This window comes from Pongo abelii, chromosome 4 (genome assembly GCF_028885655.2).
Source record: "Pongo abelii isolate AG06213 chromosome 4, NHGRI_mPonAbe1-v2.0_pri, whole genome shotgun sequence".
NCBI classification, from domain to species: domain Eukaryota; kingdom Metazoa; phylum Chordata; class Mammalia; order Primates; family Hominidae; genus Pongo; species Pongo abelii.
Genome location: NC_071989.2, coordinates 82671687 through 82683909, shown reverse-complemented (window position 1 = coordinate 82683909; position 12223 = coordinate 82671687). Strand labels below are relative to the sequence as shown.

Sequence of the window (12223 nt, the reverse complement as noted above, 5' to 3'; positions counted from 1 at the left end):
ACCTGGGGAGTGTGAGCTTCTTTAAGCATTCTGGAGTGTTGAAGGAGCTAGAATATATTATCTTACGGGTCTTAATTGTTATATTGGAGAGATACTAAAAGATAATATCCTATTTTCTAAAAGTGAAAAAGCAGTAAAAAAAAATCCATATCTTACCATTCCATTAATTTGAAATATCCGTAATAGTCAAATCTATAGAGACAGATTAGAGATGGGGGGTCTAGAGGGTGGGGAATGGTGAGTGACAACTAATGGTTAAAGGGTTTCTTTCAGGGGGAATGAAAATGTTCCAAAATTAGATTGTGGTGATGGTTGTACAACCCTCTTAATATACTAAAAAACAATTAATTATATTCTTTAAATAGGTAGACTGTGTGGCATGTGAATTACATCTTAATAAAACTGTTAATAAATACATTTTTTAAAGAGTGGAAAAGTTGGAATTTGAGAATTACAAATGATCAGCTCAATGTTGTTCCTTAGAAAATGTGCAACAAGTTATTAAATATATGATTGGAAGACATAGGCAAGAATGTAGTGCTCTTTGGGAATCATAGGCATCACTAAGAACAAGTCATGCCAGACTAACCTTTATTTCTCTTTTATTAGGTTTACTTTGTTAGTAGGTGAAGGCAATGGCATTGAAATAAGCTATCGAAACTTTAACAAAGTTTTTATTTGAAGTATCCTGTATCTGTGAGTGTATGGGATATTGAATTGAAGGAGTTTGTTGGCATTGATTTGGGGATTCACATATATTGAAAAAATAGGCCTCAGACATGGTGATTATTCATTCTATGTGTGTCTACAGTGAACTCTTTTTTGTTTTTGTTTTTGTTTTAGACAAGAGTCTCCACCTATCACCCAGGCTGGAGTGTAGTGGTGTGATCTTGGTTCACTGCCACCTCTGCCTCCTGGGCTCAAGCGCTTCTTGTGCCTCAGCCTCTTGAGTAGCTGGGATTACAGGCATGTATCACCATGCCCAGCTAAGTTTTTGTATTTTTAGTAGAGATGGGGTTTCACCAGTTTGACAAGCTGGTCTCGAACTCCTGGCCTCAAGTGATCTGCCCGCCTCGGCCTCCCAAAGTGCTGGGATTATAGGCAGGAGCTGCCGCACCTGGCCTTGCAGTAAACTCTCTTGTGAAAATTGATTATACGTTATATTATGTGGTAGAACTCTGGACTGTTTGGCTGGAACATGAACTGATTTTGTTATTGGAGTATTTTAAAGAATTCCCAGACATAATACTATTTTACCCATAAATACTTGAGCCCACACCTCTAACAGATAAGAAAAAGTTTTTCATACTCGCAATATCATTTCACCTAATAAAAGTTAAGTTTCTTTATACCATTTAACATCCAGTCTATATTCAAATTTCTGAGGTTATCTAAAATATGTGTTTTTATAGAAAGTTTTAATTTGAATTAGAATACATCAAGCTTCATACATCATATGTATTTGTTATGTATCTTAAATGTGTTTTAATCTACAACAGTCCTTTCTATATTTTAGGGTTTTTCTATCTCCTATTTGTTGAAAAAAGTGGCTTATTTGTCCTATAGAATTTCCCAAATTCCGATTTTGGCTCATTTTATCTTTGTGGTATTGTTTAGCTTATTTCTTCACATATTTTCGGTAAATTGTTATGTTTTAATGGAAAATCTACTTAGAGACCACAGTCTGGGTGCAAGGTATGCTCATTGCTATTGGATGTTATTGCTTTTAGGCATTTTCAGTGAACTATATCCTTTTAGAAGGAAAAAAAATCATGAGTTTATGCTGATATTTTCATTTCAGACTTCATAGCATAGATTTATGCTTAACTTTCGTTCTGTACCTACTCATATGTCTTTTTTTAAGCTAAACATTTGTTTCTTAACACAGTAATTGAATTATTTCTTTATCATCTAATATACTTACAATATTACTATTAACAATGCCAGTATTACTATTAACAGTGAAACTACTAATGATGTTTATTTTGGTAGTTCTTTTTCTTAAAGTATATGCTATTAGGGATGAAGAGTCAGAATACTGTCTTTTGAAGTACAAGTTGAATATTCTTTATTTGCAATGCTTGGGACTAGAAGTGTTTAGGATTTTAAATTTTTTTTGGATTTTGGAATATTTGGACTTTAAACCTTTATGATCACATGGTCCATACCATGGAAGTGGGTACAAAAAATTACAACTCTGAAAGCATAAGACATTGAATCACAACAAAGGACACAATCTAATTGTAAAAGCTATAAAATGTCTTGGAGAGAAAAATGCCATACATATCACAGGGACAATACAAGTCAAATCCCTTAAAAATTATTAAGACGCAGCAACCTAAAAATTCTACCTTTCAAACTACTTTACATTGGGAATTTAAGGCTAGCTAGGGAAACTGAAAGCAATGGTAGATACAATTAAATCTATAATTCATATACAAGCCATATACAAGCAAAACATAAAGAATTTATACCTGGATATTTACATTTTGTTCAGCAAAGAAAATACAGAATGCATCGGTTTATTTCAGGAAAAATAGTTTTATAAGGAGGTTGCTATAAGAGCTGTGGTGTTTATCTCTGGAGGTTTTGTGTCAAATTCAGGATCAAGGAGCATGAGAAAAAGATATGGAGGAAGGGAAAAGGCAGAAGCTAGAGCCTCACTCTTCTGGAAATCCAGTTGGTGATCCCAAGGGAGTGAATACATTACTTTGGCAGTAACTAATACTTTGGCAGTCCGTTCGCCAACTATCTACACTTACCACTTCCTCTGTAGCCCAGTACTTGGAATTCTGACACCTGCTTATGTACTCTCTACCTTTAAAAAGCTCTCTCCTCACCAAAGAGTAATAAATGACTTTCAGTGAGTGTCCACCTACTTTAAACCTACATTTAGGTTCTATATTAGTTATCTGTTGCTACCTAACAGATTACCACAAAACTTGAAATAATAATAAACATTTATCATGTTGCAGTATCTGTGAGTCAGGAATTTCAGAGTGGCATAGGTGAGTTGGTTCTGTCTAAGGGTCTCTCATGAGGTTGTAGTCAAGATGTTGACTGGGAACACAATCAACTAAAAGTTTGGGGCTGGAAGATCTATTTCTAAGGTGGCTCACTGACATAGATATAGGCAGGAGCCTTGTTCATTGCCACATGGACCCCTCCATAGAGCTGCTTGAATGTCCTCACAGTATGACAACTGGCATCCCCCAGGGTTAATGAATCAAGATTGAGAACAAGGAGGAAGCCACAATACTTTTTAACCTAGCCTTAGAAGTCACATACTGTCATTTCTGCCATATACTATTTGTTAAAAGCAAGCCACTAAAACTCCAGCCTGCACTCATGAGGAGGGAAATCAGGCTGTACCTTTGGAGGCAGGAATGTTAAATTTATAGACATGTTTTAAAGCCACCAGGGGTTCTTAACTGGAACAAGAAGAGAAATTTCAGTAAGTGGCTAGCATCACAATCATCACTTATTTAGCTTAAACAGTAGGCCCCTTAAGGAAATACACTTCTACTTAAAGCTTGCCCATGGATTTTCACCTTTGATCATACTATTGATTCAAGTACTTTCCTCCCTCTAGAATCAGCTGACTTTCTTACATAAGAAGTTAGTAGGATAGAGAATAAATTTCTTTCAAGTCCAGGTTGAGCATCCCTAACTGAAAAATCAGAAATCCAAAACTTTTTGAGTGTTGACATGATGCCATGAGTGAAAAATTTCACACCTGATTTCATGTGATGATTGCAGTCAACACACTGGCACACAACATACAATTTATTCAGTCACCCTAAGAGGAAAAGACCCTCTTAGCTCCCTTCAGCTGCAATTCAGTTTTTCTGGACATGCCCAGATTCCCTCATGCAAGCACATCCACAAAGGGTAATAAAATAACACACATTCAGACCAGACACACCAACACCAGGTTCCCCACGTTGCCCCACATGGGGCCAAGACCTATGTGCATTACTCATTGTGGGTTTTTTGCTTATTTTCTGCTGTGTGGTATAAATATATTATTGAAAGTAATATAAGGGTCATAATAAAAAAAGGCCTGCGTCATACCCATAGGGTAGTGCAAATATTCCAAAATCCAAAATTCTAAATATTGCTGGTCCCAAGCATTTCAAATAAAGAATATTTAACTTGTACTTCAAAAGACAGTATTCTTTCTCTTCATCCCTAATGGAATATACTCTAAGAAAAAGAACTACCAAAATAAACATCGTTAGTAGTTTCATTGTTAATAGTAATACTGGCATTGTTAACAGTAATATTGTAAGTATATTAGATGATAAAGAAATAGGTAATTCAGTTACTGTATCAAGAAACAAATGTTTAGCTTAAAAAAAAAGACATACAGGTAGGTAGAGAACCAAAGTTAAGCATAAATCTATACAACGAAGTCTGAAATGAAAATATCAGTATGAACTCAAGATTTTTTTTTTCTTTTCTGAAAGGATATATTTCACTGAAAATACCTAAAAGCAATAACATCCAATAGCAATGAGCATACCTAGCACCTGGGCTGTGGTATCTAAGTAGATTTTTCATTAAAACATAACATGAGAACAGTATGGGAGAAACTGCCCCCATGATTCAATTATCTCCCATCAGGTCCCTCCCACAACACATGGGAATTATGGGAGTATAATTCAAGAGGAGATTTGGCTGGGGACATGGAGCCAAACCATATAATTCCACCCCTGACCCTTCCCAAATCTCATGTTCTCACATTTCAAGACCAATGATGCCTTCCCAATAGTCCACCAAAGTCTTAACCCATTTCAGCATTAACTCAGAAGTCCACAGTCCGAAGTCTCATTTGAGACAAGGCAAGTCCCTTCCACCTATGAGCCTGTAAAATCAAAAGCAAGTTAGTTACCTTGTAGATACAATGGGGGTACAGGCATTGGGTAAATACAACCATTCCAAATGAGAGAAATTGGCCAAAATGAAGGGGCTACAGGCCCTATGCAAGTCCGAAATCCAGCAGGGCAGTCAAATCTTAAAGCTCCAAAATGATCTCCTTTGACTCCATGTCTCATATCCAGGTCCCACTGATACAAGAGGTGGGTTCCCATGGTCTTGGGCAGCTCCGCCTTTGTGGCTTTGCAGAGTACAGTCTCTGTCCTGGCTGCCTTCATGGGCTGGTGTTGAGTATCTCTGGCTTTTCTAGGCGCATGGTGCAAACTGTCAGTGGATCTACCATTCTGCGGTCTGGAAGACAGTGGCCCTCTTCTCACAGCTCCACTAGATAGTGCCCCAGTAGGGACTCTCTGTGGGGGCTCCAAGCCCACATTTCCCTTCAGCACTACCCTAGCAGAGGTTCTCCATGAGGGCCCTGCCCTTGCAGCAAACTTTTGCCTGAGCATCCAGGCATTTCCATACGTCTTCTGAAATCTAGGCGGCAGTTCCCAAACCCCAATTCTTGACTTCTGTGTACTTGCAGGCTCAACACCACGTGGAAGCTGCCAAGGTTAGGGGCTTGAACCCTCTGAAGCCACAGCCCAAGCTCTACATAGGTCCCTTTCAGCCATGGCTGAAGCAGCTGGGACACAGGGCACCAAGTCCCTAGGCTGCACACAGCATTGGGACCCTGGCCCTGGCCCTGGCCCATGAAATCATTTTTTCCTCCTAGACCTCTGGGCCTGTGATGGGAGGGGCTGCTGTGAAGATCTCTGTCATGCCTTGGGGACATTTTCCCTATTGTCTTGGGGATTAACATTCAGCTGTTCATTACTTATGCAAGTTCCTGCAGCTGACTTGAATTTCTCCTCAGAAAATGGGGTTTTCTTTTCTATTGCATTGTCAGGCTGCAAAGTTTCCAAACTTTTATGCTCTGCTTCCCGTATAAAATTGAATGCCTTTAACAGCACCCAAGTTACCTCTTGAATGCTTTGCTGCTTAGAAATTTCTTCCACCAGACACCCTAAATAATCTCTCTCAAATTCAACGTTCCACAAATCTCTAGGGCAGGGGCAAAATGCTGCCAGTCTCTTTGCTAAAACATAACAAGAGTCACCTTTGCTCCATTTACCAACAAGGTCCTCATCTCCATCTGAGACCACTTCAGCCTGGATTTCATTGTCCACATCATTATCAGCATTTTGGTCAAAGCCATTCAACAAGTCTCTAGGGAGTTCCAAACTTTCCCACATTTTCCTGTCTTCTTCTGAGCCCTCCAAACTGTTCCAACCTCTGCCTGTTAGCCAGTTCCAAAGTTGCTTCCACATTTTCAGGTATCTTTTCAGCAGCACCCCACTCTACTGGTACCAATTTACTGTTTTAGTTTGTTTTTACACTGCTGATAAAGACATACCTGAGACTGGGCAATTTACAGAAGAAAGAAGTTTAATGGACTTACAGTTCCATGTGGCTAGGGAGGCTTCACAATCATGGCATAAGGGGAAAGGCACTTCTTACATGGCAACAGCAAGAGAGAGAATGAGAGCCAAGCGAAATAGATTTCCCCTTATTAAACCATCAGATCTCATGAGACTTATTCATTACCATGAGAACACTGTTCATAGAGAAACCGCCCCCGTGATTCAGTTATCTCCCACTGGGTCCCTCCTACAACATGAGGGAATTATGGTATTACAATTCAAGATGAGATTTGAGTGGGGACGCAGAGCCAAACCAGACCACCACTCCAGGTCTCTTTTGCCATTTGCATGGTATGTCTTTTTCCATCCTTTTACTTTCATCTTGTTTGTTATCTTTGAATCTAATGTATGTCTCAGATAGTATATTTTTAAAAAGAATCACATCTTACCATCTCTGCCTTTTGATTAGGTTGTTTAATCCATTCATATTTAATGTTGTTATTGACATGGTTGGATTTAAACCTGCCATTTCCCTTTTTGTTTTCAGTCTATCTCATCTTTTTGTGTTTTTCCCACCTATACTGCTTTTTTTTTACATTAAGTGAATATTTTCTGGTGTAACAATTTAATTCCTTTAATGACTTTTTTAGTATATTTTTGAGTTATGCTCTTAGTGGTTGCTCTAGGGCTTCTTAAGTTATCAGAACTGACTTCATTCTTATGCTAACCTTTTTCCAGTGAGATATAGAAACACTGTTTCTGTATAACAAAATTATTTTTCCCTATTTTTGTTCTATTACTGTTTACATATTATGTTTGTATATTTTATAAATACAATATATTGTTACAAATATTACTTTATATGGTCTTATGTACCTTAAAGAAGCTGAGATAAGAAGAGCAAGTATTTATTTATAGAGTTTATTTTATTAAGCTTCCTATTTTACATTTCTGGTTCTGTGCATGTTTTCCTGTAGATTCAAGTTACCAACTGGTATCATTGTTTTACTCCAATTCAGCTTTATTCTGATCTGCCTCTTTTGTGGTATTATTGTCAAGTATATTACATTTATAAATGTTATAGGCTTTATAATACAATATCATATTGTTTTATGCCATTGCTTTTTAAATCAGTTAAGGAAATAAAGGAAAATAAATATACAATCATATTATCTCCCATAATTATCTGTATAATTACCATTATTCATATGCTTTTTCATGTGGATTTGAGTTATTGTCACTTGCTTTCAGCCCAGTTACCTTTAGTATTTCCTTTAAAGCAGGTCTTCTACCAATAAATTCTATCAGCTTTTTTTTTTAATCTGTGAATGTCTTTGTTTTGCCTTCATTTATAGTTTTGCTAGATATAAGATTCTTGCTTGGCAGTTTTTTTTCCTTTCATCATTTTGACTGTCTCATCCCATTGTCTGTGGACCTCATTGTTTCTAATAAGTGAGATGCTAATTTTATTGGGGTTCTTATCTAAATGATAAGTTCTTTTTCCTTTGCTGCTTTCATGATTTTATCTTTGACTTTTAACATTTTGACTTTGATTATGACTAGATATATATCCCTTTTGTTTATCTTTTTTGGAGTATGTTGTGCTTCTTAGATGTGTGCATTAATGCTTTGCATCAAATTTGGCAAGTTTTCAGCTATTATTTCTTTGAGTATTTTTTTCTGCTGCTTTTTCTCTCTCCTGTCTTTCTGGAACTCCTGTAATGTGTATGTTGTTGTGCTTAATGGTGCCCCATATTTCTCTGATGTTCTATTCATTTTTCTTCATTCTTTTAAAAATATGTTCTTCTGATTGTGTAATCTTTATTAATCTGTCTCTCCAAATTCAGTGATTCTTTTTTTCTGTCAGCTTAAACTTTCTGTTGAGGCCTCTGGTGAATTTTTCTTTTCAGTTATTATACTTTTGAATTCCAGAATTTCCATTTGATTTTTTTAAAACTTTCTGTTTATTAATATTCTCTATTTTATAAATTATCACCATATTTTTTCTTAATTCTTTAAATATGGCTTTCATCAGCTCTTTGAACATATTTATAATAGCTGTTTTAGAGTGTTTTTCTGCACATATAGGCCCTCTCAAAGCAGTTCCTATTGCTGCTTTTTACCCATACTAAAGTATAGGTCATACTTTAGTGTTTCTTTTCATGTCTGTCTTTCTCTCCTTCTCATTCTTATCTCTCTCTCTTTTGAGACAGAATCTCACTCTGTTGTCCAGGCTGGAGTGCAGTGATATAATCATAGCTCACTGCACCCTCGAATTTTTGGGCACAGGTGATCCTCCTGCCTTAGCTTCCTGAGTAGTTGGGAAAATAGGCATGCACCACCACACTCAGCTTTTTAAAAAATTATTTTTACTTTTATTTTTTGTAGAGATGGAATCTTGCTTGTGTTACCTAGGCTGGTTTAGAACTGCTGGCTTCAAGTCATCTTCCTGCCTTGGCCTCCCAAAGCACTGGGACAGGCATGAGCCACTACATCCGGCCAAAACTGGACATTTAAGATAATGTATCATAGCAACTCTGGATGCTGAGTCCCCCAGCCCACATGCCCAACTTGGGCTGCTTCTTTGTTTGATAAGTTGTGAAGTCTATTTCCCTCACAGTGTGCAGTCTTGTGACCCTGTTTGCAAAATTTTTTTCTTGTTTTTATCTTTATCCTGGTTTCCAACAGAATACCCTTGGTTCAAGACCATTTAGTGGTCAATTACTGATTGGTTAGAGGTTGTGTTTAACCTTCCTGAATCAGAAAGATTTTTACATTTTACTGTTGGATCTGGTGTGGCTTATAGACTATGTTCATTCTTCAGGGAGTTTTGAGTTTGGCCTACATTTAGCCAGGGACCAGCAACTCAGAAGTTTCTTCTCTAGCATCTCCTCAAAGGACATTGCCTTGAATATACACAACATTCTTCTGGGCCACCAAGATGGACTATAGTTTTAGCCAGGCTCTCTTTGACTATCTATTCCCTAATCTCCTAAGCTTCTGACTAGTCTGCCTCTATTATATCACAGCCATCTGTTACTCTTCACTCATTGCTAACTCTCTGTTCTTGGTGTTTTCTTTTCTTTTGAAGTGTAGCATACATTTGCAGGTGAGTAGTTTCATTAACCTATTTACTGTCTTTAAAATCTTGGCAGTTCTTCATTTCATTCTGTCTCTTTCGGTCTAAGATGCAGTGTTTCTGCAGACAGAGCATTTTCAAAAAACTTTGTGAGTTTACCATGTGTGTCACAGAGATTCATGCCGTTAGACAACAGGGTCTTTCATAGATCAGGGATTCATGCCACTAGACAACAGGATCTTTCACAGATATTTCCACAGGCCCACCTATATTTCTGGCTTCTGCTAAGATGGTTGAATGGGTCCATGAGTCACATTCCTACTCTCTTCAGCATTGACAAAGGTTTTCCAGCTATGCCCTTGGCCTTCTCTACAAAGCGCACTTTTCTTACAGGAATCTCCAAGTTTTACCATCTTTTCCAATCTTGATGGACAGAATTTCCCAAATCATCAAGTTCTGGTTCCTTTTTGCCTAACAGTTCTTTCTTCAATTTATCTTTTTCTCCTCACATTTTACTATAATCCCCAAGAAGAAACCAGGTTGCTGTCTTAGTGCTTAACTTGGAAATCACCTCAGCTAAACCTCTAAGTTTAGCACTTACAAGTTCTGCTTTCACACAACTTGCAGGACAAATCTAGGCTTTCTGGTACTATATAGCAAGGAACGCCTTTCCTCCAGCTTCTAAAAACTTGTTCTATATTTCCTTCTGAGCCCTTGCCAATAATGCCTTTAATGCTCATTTTTTCACCAACATTCTGTTCGTGATGATATGTGCATTATCTAAGATGATACAGGTTCTCTCTAATGTGCTCCTCCTGAGCCCTCCCTGGTAGGATCTTTAACATCCACATTTCTACCAGATGTCTGTTCAAGACAATCCAGGCTTTCCAGTTCCAAAGCCACGTCTACATTTTTAGGTATTTGTTACAATAGCACCCCACTTTCTGGTACCCAAATCTGTGTAGGTTTCCTATGACAGCTATAATCCAGCACAAACTGGGTGGCTTAAAGCAATAGAAATTTATTCTCTCACAGCTCTAGAGACTAGAAGTCCCAAATCAGAATCACTGGGCTAAAATCAAGGTATCAGTGGGGCTTGACTCCCTCCAGAGGCTGTAGAGGATAATCTATTACTTGCCTATTTCAGCTTCTAGTGGCTGCCAGCCGTCCTTGATTTTGACTGCGTCACTTCAGCCTCTCCCTTGACTTCACATCAGCTTTTCCTCTGTGTGTGCATGTGAAATCCTGCTCAGCCTCTTTCTTAAGGATGCTTGTGATGGTATTTACGGCTCACTAAGATAATTGAAGATAAGCCCCTAATCTCAAAATCCTTGACTTAATCATATTTGCAAGGGTCTTTTTTCCAAATAAAGTTGACATTTACAAGTTCTAGAGATGAAGACATGGATATCTTTTGGTGAGGGTGGATGAGGGGGCATTTTCAGCCTACCGCAATAAGTGCCGAGGAACTTTGACTTTCCACTTAATACCTTTCTGTAATTTTTAACTTTTTTTGCAATGTGTAAATATTGCTTTTATGATTTTAAACATGAATTAACATTAATACACCAGAAGGACATGCACACATACATACACACACCTCTCAGAGCACAAAGTGATTAAAAAGTAGTTTCAAAAGAGATGTGGTATACCCGAGACCACCTAGTTATTATCTCAAAAGAGAGATATATATATTCTTTAAAAGCCTGGCACAGTGGCCAGGCGCAGTGGTTCACACCTGTAATCTCAACACTTTGGGAGGCCGAGGCGAGTGGATCTCTTGAGGTTAGAAGTTCAAGACCAGCCTGGCCAACAAGGCGAAACCCCATCTCTACTAAAAATATAAAAATTAGCCAGGCGTGGTGGTGCACACCTTTTCCCAGCTACCTGGGAGGCTGAGGCACAAGAATTGATTGAACCCAGGAGGCAGAGGTTGCAGTGAGCTAAGATCATGTCATTGCACTCCAGCCTGGGCAACAGAGTGAGACTCTGTCTCAAAAAAAAAAAAAGGCTGACATAATGTAAATTTGTGATAATCATTTTATTATAGGAAGATGAGGAAAGTGTACCTGTTGTGTCTGTGGGTGGCACAAACTAGATAATATCAAAGGTAAGAGAGAAAGATTCAAACTACTTTAGTAGGCTAGGATGCTTTCTTATAAAAGGAAATATATATACACTTTTAATTTTTAGGTACATACACTGGATAGAAATTTATATCCTTCCTCTCATTCCATACATTAACATGGAAATTTAGGCTTCTTTTAGTATAATGTTACTTACAGCCTACTCACCATATCCTTCCTGCCCTACATTCATTCTTTTACTAAACAATACTTTTTAGTATTTACTTCACGTAGGATACTAATATAGTCTCTGGGAATATGAAGACATATATCTGTAGTAAAAGCTTTGAAGCAACTTAAACATTCATTAATAGGGTACTGGTGAAATAAATTATAGTACGTTCACATAGTAAACTATTACTTAGCTGCTGAAAAGAATGAGGAAGTGTAGTCTACACTGATATGGAACAGTTTCCAAGGACTTGTTAGGAGGGTGGGGGAAAGAAGGCAAAATACAGAGTGTATATAATATTTGACCATTTGTGTAAGAAAATATATATACATACATATTATGTATACTACATACATACCTATTGGACTAGACTATTGCTGGAAAAATTCCAAATAAATTAACCACGGCTGACTCAGGAAAAAATAATAGTACAGGGATAGAGGAGGGAAACTTATTTTGCATTGTATTTTTGTCTGAGCCTTCTGTATTTTGAACCATATTCATTAAC

General features: G+C 37.6%; 1 protein-coding gene across 3 annotated transcripts in view; it reads left to right on the top strand.

Annotated features, from left to right (window-relative positions):
* ANKRD31 (ankyrin repeat domain 31) overlaps positions 1-12223 on the top strand; it is a 188896-nt gene that overhangs the window by 76582 nt on the left and 100091 nt on the right. The gene's annotated exons all lie outside the window — the stretch shown is intronic.